This window comes from Anser brachyrhynchus (genome assembly GCF_964034855.1).
Source record: "Anser brachyrhynchus genome assembly, chromosome: 3".
In the NCBI taxonomy this organism is placed as follows: domain Eukaryota; kingdom Metazoa; phylum Chordata; class Aves; order Anseriformes; family Anatidae; genus Anser; species Anser brachyrhynchus.
Window position 1 is genome coordinate 50110977 of NC_137696.1, and position 11878 is coordinate 50122854.

The following is an 11878-nucleotide window of genomic DNA, read 5'->3' on the forward strand; positions in this document are numbered from 1 at the left end:
AATCTCTACAAGAGTGTAATGCTTTTTCTAATCAAAAATTAGGAAGAAGATTACAGTTGTGTCTTGCCATGAATTTGTCTTCAATGGAAATTATTCCATTATTTCAGTAGAAGTCCCTTTTTGCTATAAAAACAATATTTTCCATGTTGTCATTCTAAAAAAAAAAAAAAAAAAAAACTTTTTCATCTCATTTATAGTCTGTGGCTAGTAATATGCAGGAGATCAGACTAAATACTCCTATAATCCTTTTGAGCTTTAGAGTCTATTATCTTCCATTCTATTTCCTACGCTGTATTCCTGTTCAAAGAGGAGAGTATTCCTTAAACCACAAATGAATTTTAGAATTTCCCAGTGAGCTGGAGGAAAAAAAAAAAAAGTATCTTCCAATGCCTTAGAGGCAAATATCTACAGATTTAGGATGGAATTTGTTACGTCTAAGGTGAGGCATTTAGAATTTAGGAATCTGGGCTAAACCAGTCCTGTAGGCACCTCGTATTGTCTGTGGAGAGAGCGAGTAGCACCTCCAGCAGCAAAATTATCTCCTTCCAAAGAAGTTGTTGAATCATTTTCGGGAAGTACTGACAGCAAAGGAGCCGAAATGACTCACTTCAGTAGATACCTGACTTTTGAATATGTAACATCAGATTAGACACACTTGATTTCTGAGGGCGTGGGTAGCCGCTGCTGACTGGTATCTGTCATTGCAGATATCTAAGGAATTGTTAGAAGAAATTGAATGGGATTTATGCATTTTGGTTTTTATAAAGGAGTTATTTTAGACAGTACTGGTAATGCTGGTAACAAGTTTCAGGGTAGGCACAGCGTTTAAACGTACAGATGGTACAAGTAAGGGCAAGCCATAGCACATAGACGGCATACAGCTGTGACATGGTTGTAAGTGATATCCAAACCCTGGATTAATCTGAGAATAAAGAAATAAAACAGGAATCTATCAGTCAAAAATTGCTACATTAGAAATCCCTTAAACCTGTGCTTTTCTTTCTTCTTCTTCAGAAGAAATGATAAATTATTTTCACTCCAGAGGACACCAAAGCCTGAACAGACTTGCAAAAATACAGTAAGATCTAATAATGCCTGGAAAGTTGTAGAGTCTTTCTTTTTAGACATTAGCATGTAACCCTGTGTTCCTCCTTCTTTGGGACTTTAGTTACTGTTCTGTTTAAGAGTCTGTTTAAGATTTGGTTTAATGTTCTGTTTAAAAATCAAAGTATACTACCATTCCTGTGCAACTTATGTAGTCACTTAAACCTAATCAAATGGAATTTGCACACAACTGGTTTTCCACAGGTTTCGAGAAGCTCAGCTGATTCTTAAAATGATCATTTTTCATATGACTTTCCACTGTTCCAAGGACAAAGGTGCGAAAACTTCTATTCTTCCCACAGACAAAAGAGCTAAAAGAGACTTTCTCTCTGAATGACAGTTAAATCACCAAACAATCTTTAACTCAGAGCAAAAGAAGAAAAAAATTAAAAATCAATATCAGTTCTTCATAAAAGCACACAAGAGATCTACAGCTGTGTCAAGGTTGCCCAAAAGCTAAACCCAAGACATGGACAAAGCTTTGTTCTCCGTCTGCACAGAACTGCTGAGTGGAAGCAGAGTGTCTTTGGTAGCCTGGATTCCAACTCCTTTATATTTTTGCCTTGTTTCATATTCTGTTTGCAGTAGTCCAGATTGCCAGGTGCAGGGTAAGAGAGAACAAAGCCATTGCATCTCTGCAGATTTACCTAAAGAGTCACAGGTGATGAAGCCAGATCTCCTATTACAGACATCCATGTGAAAAAAAGAAAAAGGCTATAAACATGAAGCACCACATCCCATTTCATTTGCTGATACTAACTTGTAAGTAAATAAAACACATTGATTCAAACATGCACACGAGATTAGTTTTTGAAGACTTTTCTAGATAACTTACAGTAAAACAACAACAACACCAAGACAAAAAGCAAACTTGGAAGAAAAGAAGTTTAAAGGGAAAAGCTTATGGCCCCAGAGACAGGGATTTTCCCAGCAGGATACAGAGTTGGGTGGGCTGGATAAAGGTAACATGCATTCTTTTTCCCTTAGTAAGAGGTGCACTTTCGTAACTCTAAGGGAAATTGCCGAATAGTTTTGACAGTTGCACCGCTGTGTTTGGTTCAGCTCTGGAATGTAATTCAGATATTGTTTGGGAGTTAAAAAAAAAAAACAAAAAGAAAAATAGCAACAAACTTCAGAGCAAGTTCCCGCAAGCTCCATGAGCTCTTCGTGTACATATGAATGGGAAGGGACAATTTTCCTGCATGCCAGAGGAGAAGGGCAGCTTTTGATGGCAGGTCATTCAGCTATAGGGTGCCACAGGACTTAACTGTATCTTATGCAAGAGATAGCTTCCTCTGGTCTTAACTGAAAGCTTCCTACCCAGGGGGTCTGGCAGGAATCTCTGCAGCATTTCCATTTTGTTCAGCAGTCTGTATTTGGTTGACCGGTTCAAATGCACCTGTTTTCATAGAAACTGCTCCCTTTGTTCAATGTACATTCCAGCACAGTGTTAAAAACCATCAAACATGGTCAAAAGGTCACTGTTTGTGGCTCAGCTCAGCTCTGACAACTGCACCATTTGGTCCGAGCCCCGCTGTTTCTGGTGTACCCTGCAGAGCATCCAAATCACCATAAGGAAACTGCACGCGCCTCCTTGGGCCGTGTGGGGAGGAGCTGCCATCTCACCAGATGCAGGGTGTCTGGGATAACGAAACCTTAGCCCAGCCAGTCATTTATCATCACATTATTGTTCCTCATATGGCTTTCAGCTATCCGTTGGTCAAGACCCTGTTCTCCAGTTTTTCCAGCTGGTACGATTTCATGCCAAGGGTCAGCCAGCCTTGTTGGTTTGTTACCTCGCAAGCACACTTCCCCATGTCCAAACAAACCTACCTACTGCAAGCTGTCCAACATACCAGGCCCATTTTAGCTCTCCAATCCGCACTGACAAGCTATGTGGTGCTTTAATCCCATAGGCAGCAAGGGTGGGAGCAAGATTTTCTGCAAAGCACACAACTGTAAACAGATTTTATAGGAGCGCTATCCATCTATTCCTGTGCTCTGTAGCTACAAATAAGTCCACAAATGACAAATGTCTCCACACCTAACCTCAATACTCACCGAGACAGAAGAGCTCAGAGAAGTGGGAGTGACATTAAAAGAGAAAGACATAGTAAAACAAATGACAGCAGTTAAACTGCTGTGCACCGAGACTCTCCTTTGTCAGGGCTGATGTGATTGCTCTGCCCTACCCAGCACTTTCCATGCACTACAAAAAAAAAAAAAAAAAAAACAGCTCCTGCTCTGAAACACCTTTACATTGCAGTCTCCCTCAGATGTTTACTAAATATTTGGTTTCCTCATTTTTTGTCATTCATTTCGCTGGCATCTTCCTGGGCTCTTCTGTTTCACGCTGTGGGTGTTGTAGGACAGAAACCTCTCTGCCTCTTTGCATCTGCCTCCGTGGGCCATGCCTGTGGCTGACATGTACATCCCAGTGAACATCCACTTAATAAAAATAATACAATTATAGCAACAACAGAAATTTGCTGAAGGGAAAAGAGAAGTTGTTAACAGAGTAAGTGAGCATACCAGACTTAAATTTCTCTTTCAGGAATACTTGCTTTGGTAACATGATCCTTGATTTCATACCCAACAGGAAAGCAACTGCTGTGAGGTTTAAATACAGAAAAAGAGCTTCAGCTGCAGTTTGTCAGTAACAAGCTAATGGGAAGATTCAGGAACTCCTTTATGCATTGCACCTTCATTCTGTGCCCACCACACCTAATAATTTCTTTGGTATCTTCACTTGCTACCTCCACACTCCCATTTGAGTGCAGTAGATGGATGAAGCCCCTGATAGTCCCATTTTGATAAGCAGAGGGACAGAAAATCCTTTAAAATAACTCTGAATCTCCCAGTGGACACAGTTCACCTCTAAGCTGTCGCAGAGACTTACTGTGCAAACACTAGACAGTCCCACCCAAGCTAGGAAAGAAAGGTTCGGGGCTTTTAATGAGAGGCATGGCCATTCCTTCATTATTTGCCCACTCACAGACAAACCCAGCCTTTTTCCTACTTTCTGGTGAGCTCATTGTATGTCTGTATGGCACAGAGTCTTTTCCAGTACATAATGGCATTGTTAAATGGATGCCTGGTTGTTGTTCATAAATTAAGCACCTTTTGTTTTTCCACCAGGAATCTTGGAGTGTTGCACTGATTGTCTGTTATCTGTCAAGGCATCAGTCAGCAACCAAGCAACTCTCTGCTGGAGACTGCCCTGCTTATGCAATTAGCAATAAAAAGCTTTTGTCACTGCACAATGATGCCTCTGAGGTCTGGTTCAGGGTTTCAGGAGGATTTTCTTAATCAACAATAAGATCAAAAACATACATATTCTGTTTGCTTTAGCAGTGAATTGGAAAAGAAAATATTTAGCTCAAAAAAGAATGAAACATTTCTACATACTGGAGTAATTATTCTGATGTATTTAAATAAGTCTTCAGAACCTTATTTCCTACTTTTTCATGCATTGTTTTTTTTTTTTCTCTATTGGTTTTAGTATGAAATGTTTTGAAGTAGAGGTCTACAAAAGACATGAATAACTGAAACTGTAGTTTACACCATGTTTGAAAGAAACTTAAGCAGTGCAAGATCAGCTTTGCTTCACTGAGATGTGTTACTTCCACAAACAAGACGTTTAGAAAAAAAAAAAAAAGGCACTTAAATAGGCAAGCTGGATACAATTAAGGTCACTTGATCCTTCTCTTAAGTGATACTAAAGCACACACACACTAATCATGAACCAGTCAGGGTCATGGGGAAAGCAGTGTTAATCCTAATTATGTATAGTTTATCTGAGTACATTAAAAATTCAATTTAAGGAGGCATCTGTCAGAGAAGTGCTAGGTAAATTACTGGTTTATATATAGCTTTATGGCATCTCATTTCTATCAGCTCAGGCAACAGGATATACTGGATATTGTGTTTGGCAAAATACAGATATACAAATTAAAATTCTACTGTTAAAGATTCTTTAATTTTGTGAAAGCTGCAAAAAGGTGTAACAACAAGACTGAGGTTAAGAAGGAATATGGAAATATCATGAAGATCAGTATATTAAACCTCATAAAAAGATCTACAGTAGGAAAGCATGAAAGAAACCAGTAGAAGAGGAGAGACATCTTTTAATCTAGAAAATGTTATACACTAGAACTTGTCAGAATAAAAAAAATGGTCACTTTTTTTTTTTTCTTTCATACTGACCTACAAAAGGAATAGTTACAAAACTTAATTTTCATAATATAAAAATCTTTTCAATCTAGTCCAGGGTTTATACATCACCTAGAAGGCTAGAGTAATTCATCTAAACCTCTACAGAGACGATTAAAGTATTTGACTTTCATGGGAGTACTGCACAGAAATACAGTTTATAAAGGAAATTAAAAACTGTTCCTCACACACGATGCAAAGTTCTTTGAAACATGTCCCCTTTTATAGATTCCAAATTCTACCAAAATCCCTTGTATTCCGTGCAACGTTCATAGAAAATCATGTGAGCAACAAAATTGTAAAATGCACTGCTGTTGCTCAAATATAAAACACCCTATTGGGATTATAATGAGTTTCCAAGAAAAATACAGCAGCTTCAAACAGCAGCTGCAGTTTTTAAATCAACTTGACAGAGAAAAGCTTTTATTAAACATGGAACCTCTCTTTTAGATATACTGCCCATCTTGGGCCAGAGCCAGCACTCATTTTTTAGCTTGCAAGAGTTATATGTACATATATATACATATATGAGTTCTGCATTTTAATACTTACTGTTAAATGATCAACACAAAATTATTCATAGTTTCCAAAGTATTTGTATATGTAAGGCAAGTTTATAGACATAAACTAAATTCTGTTTGTTTACACAAAGTTTGTTCTCCCCATGTAGTTGCCACAGAGGAGGAACTGATTGATGTTATTCTGAACTAAAATAGAATGTGTGGAGCATTCAAACTGTATATTTCATACCAAAAGCTTTATCTCAGTAAAGTTTCAGATGAATTTGGTCTCATTTATTACGATTTGCCTCTACTATTTGAAATTGTAAATCACATAAATAAGATTTTCCAACACAATCTCCAGTTACGGGCCTTTCAGTGATACATAGCATATGATATTAGTTGTGAGGCTTCTTACAAAAAATACTGCGTAAAGAGTATCTATGTGATTATGTTTCAGTAAAACTTACCCAAGCCAACAATTCTAACATAAAATGAATTTTCATGGTGGAAAAAAAAACAACACTTGATCTGCCTCAGGAAAGGACATGCAAATAAACAACTAAATCCGTATGAGTATGCCAATTTCACACAGTTTTTCAGAATAAACAATTCACTTTGCATTTCTGAGGTATTTCTACCCTCTCAAGTCTGCTAAACATCCCTGCTTTGGTCTTCAGGGAAGGAATGAGGGATGTTAGGTAGAAAACAGAAACCCTAAAAGGAGGAACATGTACAGGACACTTCAAAGGCCCTGCAGGTCAAGATTTTTAAAATACCTTGCAGTGAGCCAGCCAGAGGAGCTGTGTTTTGTGCCTTTGTGAAGAGGAGTCCCTTCCCTGTCATATCCACTGTGATATTATTTGAAATAATTCAGCAAATACCCACACACACTTCACTAGCTGAGAATGACCCCCATGTCCAAAGACATCCCCAGTTTGGCAGATGTTTTGGCAGTCATTTTATTTGGTTTGAAATAAACTTAATCAAGGGGTATTTAACCTTAGCTTTGAAAAAATCACTCTTGGGAGGTTCCTGCAGAGGTAGGCAATCAGGAATACCTTCTGAAAGTGACTGTCTCTCCCCACTGACAAACAAAAGGGTGGAAGATAACTAAATCAGGCTGCTTACCTATCTTTTAGATAGCTAAAATCTTGTCATTAATGAATATGTACTTCTCTGCAGTTGCCACCCATGCTGAATCCTTGGCAGAAAAGTAAAGATTGAAAAAGTGGATAGAAACTAAACCAGGAGCTTTCAGTCCAATGTTTGGTCATCCTCACTGGAGTAGCACTACACATTCAGGTGGGAAGTTTGTCCTCAAGGGAAGCTTGTACTCTGGCTGTCCACATGTGATCGTTCTTGTGTGACTACCCCTAGGTCTTCAGAGTGCCAACAAGATCATGCCCAAGTAGACCTTATGAAATTTACATGCATTTTTGTATGGTAAACCATTTCTGTGGGTTCCCAATGGGATTTAAGCACCTTGGGGTATGCCTGCACTGTCAGGTAAGCATGGCTACAAACCTGACCTCCAAATTGGCCTCTTTTACTCCCCACACTGAAGACTCTCAAGCCCTCACTTAGCAGGATGCCTTAGCTGGGTGGCAGCCCTCCCTCTTCACAGGTGTGTGATACAACAGTACAGCCCAACCTCTCATCCATGTGGCCTGGCAAGGGCATGTCCACGTGTACTCCCACATGGATCAGTGGTACACTCAGGTCTACTTTTCCTTCAAACAATGCGGATAATCCAGGCAAGAGCTGGAAAAAAAGAGGGGCTCCGAACAATTTTAGACCTGCTCTCCATGTCCAGATGCACAAGTAGCATGAAAGTTTCAGGCCCTTTAGGATGCCTCCACACGGGGGCAGATTTTTTAATAACAAGTCATACTGAGCTCTGATGAAGCGGGGATACAGCGGCCAGGGTCTTTACTTTGTGTTGAATGGCTATGAGGTAATTTGATGAGGATGTGGAGGCGTATGATGCCAGGGCTGCCTTTGCAGCTGGGATTACCCAGGCATTTTTTACAAAGGAGAACTACCTGAAGCTGCTAGTAAAGTATTAACTAATAAACAAAAAGCAGTTTTTGAAGTAGGAAGGTAAAATGTTGTCACACCTTTCAAGAGGAAGCCATTAGGCAGTTGAAAGAAAATAGGTTAGGACCAGAAAAGCAGAATATGGGTTGTGACCAAGCCTATTAAGTGAATGTTATGATTGTTATGCTAGACAGAGTTCCTGAAGTTTAGAATAGACTGTTTAAATTGGTTAATATAATTTTAAATTCACAATCCTCTCTCTTTTTTCCTTTTTTTTTTCTTTTCTCTTTTTTTTAACCTAGTATAGCAAAAATTCTGTACTGAGCTGTCGTGAGGGTCACAAGAGATTTGTGTTTAAGATTCTTTCTGAAATTCCTGTCACAGATCAATCAGATGGTTTATGTAAACTAATAATCTCACTTGTTTTGCATCCCCTGGCTGCAGTCCTCCTGAAACTCAAGTGTCTCAGGTTACACTTGGAGCCAAGTGTTTTGGAGAAGACTGCACAAGGCTGTTCTAATTTGCTAGTGTTATGTGTGAAGAAGAAGTGTTATCTGAGAAGGACATAGAGCAGACACATCACTGCTGGCTCTGTGCCCTTCTGTAGCACTTATCTCCATGGCATGGGCCACCCCTTTTTCAACTTGTCTCCGTCCTTCCTGAAATAAATTAAGGTATGAGGTTTGGTTGATCAAACATATAAGCATGTACTCTCATTCAGTACCATCTCGGGGTAGGTGAAAGAGAAAAAGTTAATAATTTCATTTTATTTTTACAGACTGTTTGTTTTTTTTCTTTCCATAGCCTAATCACGTTTGTTCTTTGGTTGTGTATGGCTTTTTTGGCTTTTTCAGGTAAAACAGGAATGTGCAGAATGGCTCATAAGCTGGTGGAAAGGGCACTCCTGTGTAAGGTTAAGGATTTGGATTCAGGATCCAGCTACGAAAAAGGCAGGTCAAGAACCTGAGTCTGGCCCTCTAGTGTCTGTACATTCCTGGCTCATCCTGGGGCAAAGTCCAGTAATTGTTAGTTTTGGTTAAGTCACTGAACCACCCTGCCCTCAGCCAAGGGCTGTCACTCCTGGTCTATGTCCTGATCTGGTGTGTTTCTCCTCCTATCTCCAGTTTGAACTGGAAATGTTTTTCAGCTTTAATAAACTGTCACTTTTCTTTCTTCTTTTCTTTCTTTCTTGCCATTGTCAATTATTGAGAGGAGACAACCTGCTAAATGCAGCCATGGGCCAGACAAAGTACTGTTATAATGCACAAGGCAAACTCACTTCTCTGCTCTTTTTTTGGCATTTGTACCATCCCCTTATCCTGACTGCAAACTCAGGACTCTGCAAGGGCCCATACAAACTCTCATCTCTGACTAGACCAAAGCTTTCTCACCTAAAGGCTGTGATTGTCTTTGAGAAGATGGTTCTTCTGACTGTATTAAAATGGAGCTAAACTAAATTGTTTTTCAGCCAGACTGGTCACTTAGAGGGAATGCATGGTATATTTTGCAGCAGTACTGTGCTTCCTTTGCATCCTGTCTCTTTTAATGGAGTTGTCTGTGGGTTTTGAAAGGCTTCAAACCCTCAGGAACACCTGCAATTAAAATGACAAATTTTATGATTGTTTTTAATAATGCTTTCTAAGCTGACCCACATAGATGCAAATAATTCTGTCCTCACTGAGCACAGATGGCTCTCATCTCTCTCTTTTGGAGTATTTAGGTGCTCAGGGCACGAGAAACAGCCATGCAATTCCTGCAATTTATAGTGGAAGTTAATGTCCCTAGCATATCCTATGAGAGTGCAGCCTGTTGTTAAGGGATTATAAAAATGAGAAATGTTCCTAATATATCCAGGCTACCTTCAGTAATGGCCTCAGACCTTGAGAAATCTACGATCTGCTCCCAGAGTGCTTGCTGCAAAGCAGCACAGCAGCTAGGTCCTGTGGATACACTTCTTTCATTTTCGTTCTTAGGAATTACATGTTTTATATTGACTTACTTTCCTTTTTTCTTCCTTCTGCTACCAATGTTTAGAAAGTAGAAATTCAGTTGCCTCCTTCCACCTTTCATTTAAACAATGACAATATCATTTCTCTGTATCTCAAACCAACCTACCAGGCCAGAGTGTGACTAGACGTATACACTGGATAATTTATCTCTCCTGTGATAACACTAAAGCTGTTATCTTAAGAGTGTTCTTTCTAATTTCTCCCTCTCCGCACAGAGAAGGTGAAGAGGAACAAAGACTGGGCAGTCCAAGTCCTAATGCTAGTAAAGATTTGTATGTGGACTTGAAGTCACTTACATAGTGATCTCACAGGCGCAGGACACTCTTTCCTAGGTGCACTGGCAAGCCCTGGCTATTTCAGGCACCACTGTCCTATAATCCCCTACAAAAGCACCAGGTTCCCTACTTACTGCAGTGCAGCATTTCCCCCTGGTACTTCCACACAAAGCCGTTCCACCTTTTAGGACTCTGGTTACCCCCTTATCATCACTTACCTGGTCTATGCATACATGTCCTTGTGTCAATATTCCCCCCCCCCCTTTTTTTTTTTAATAGGCATTGGGGGATTACTTCTAAGATTTGGTTAGTCCCTCAGCTTTCCTTGGAAAAAAAAAATAAAACAAAAATGAAAGTTTTATAAAAAGACAGCCTGGATCAATAGTGTGATTATCTTTTAAAACACACAACGAAGGAGACTTTTCTGCATCAATGGTAAACTCTTACACTGCTGCTAAAGTATTTCTAAGATCACATTTTAGGTCAAGTCAGACTACGCCCCAGTATACTAAGTTAAGCTGGTGCATAGAACTCTGCAAGGTCAGTACTTCAGTTGTTAGGGGTTGCAGTCAAGACAGCAAACAGAGAGGAGAGGAGAGGAAAAGTATGAATTAGGGCACAGCTTTCAAAGTTATTCAGTGATGCAGCTGATGTAATGCAGCTGAACAACCTGATGACTTCCTGTGGGCATTAAGGGCCTGGGAGAGGTGTCTGAATAACCTGGAGGAAAAGTCACTGTCAGCAGGTCCTGTCAGGTGTTTTGTTTTTGTCTTTGATTGTTTGTTTGTTTTAAATTAATGCTAAATCACAATCAATTATGTCAAGCTCACAACTGGGTGAAAACGATGATCAGCCTCTCCCAGAAAAGGGTAGGACACACAATGGGGAGAGAGCATGAGGCAGGAGCTGTTCAAAATAGGTAATCTGGACCTGGACAACCTGCTTAAGAATAGAAGAGCTGAGCAGAGCAATGTGGCCCCAGCCATGTGTCCCTTACCTTGTCTGCTTAATTCACCTTTGAAATATAGCTACCATATAACTAAGTTGTCATTTGTTGCATCAGCTATCAAAGTTTTTCTTTTCCCATTTATGACTAATTTTTTCAAGCTAGCTGCCTGACTCAGCAGCTTCAACTGCCTATGAAAACATGTTTATTGTTTGGATTCTTCATTTTTGCAACTGTCTGAGTTTTGTAAAGCATGCAAAACTGCCCTGAAAGGCTAATTTGGGTTTCTGGCGTTTAATTGCAGGTACAGACCTGGAACATCAATTTGCCAAGTTATTTGCAGAGGTCACTCTGAAGCATGTTGCCCTCCTGTGCTGTGTAAACCTGCAAAAAAGCAGAGCAGGCCATGTTACAGTGCTGAGGCACTATAGGCACTAAGGCCCTGAGGCTGCACTGCAGGCAGCATAAAACCACTCTCCATTCTTCTTTTTCTATGTAATAACTCCATATTTCTCTTTCTATGTAATAACTCATGCTTCTTTAAAGTATTTATATATTAAAAGAAACTCATCTGAACTATGATTGCTCTGTTCCCCTATTCCATTTTATTTAGAACCACTCAAGATTTATCAAATTATGGCTGAAATTCTCAGCTGACTATTCATTGCATCACATATTTCATGTGCATGGATCTGCAATACGCAGACGCAGTGGTCTAGATTTTATCTGCTTTATATTCACATCTTCTCCCATAGATCCCCTCACACTGCTGAATTTTGCTGCCAATTGCAC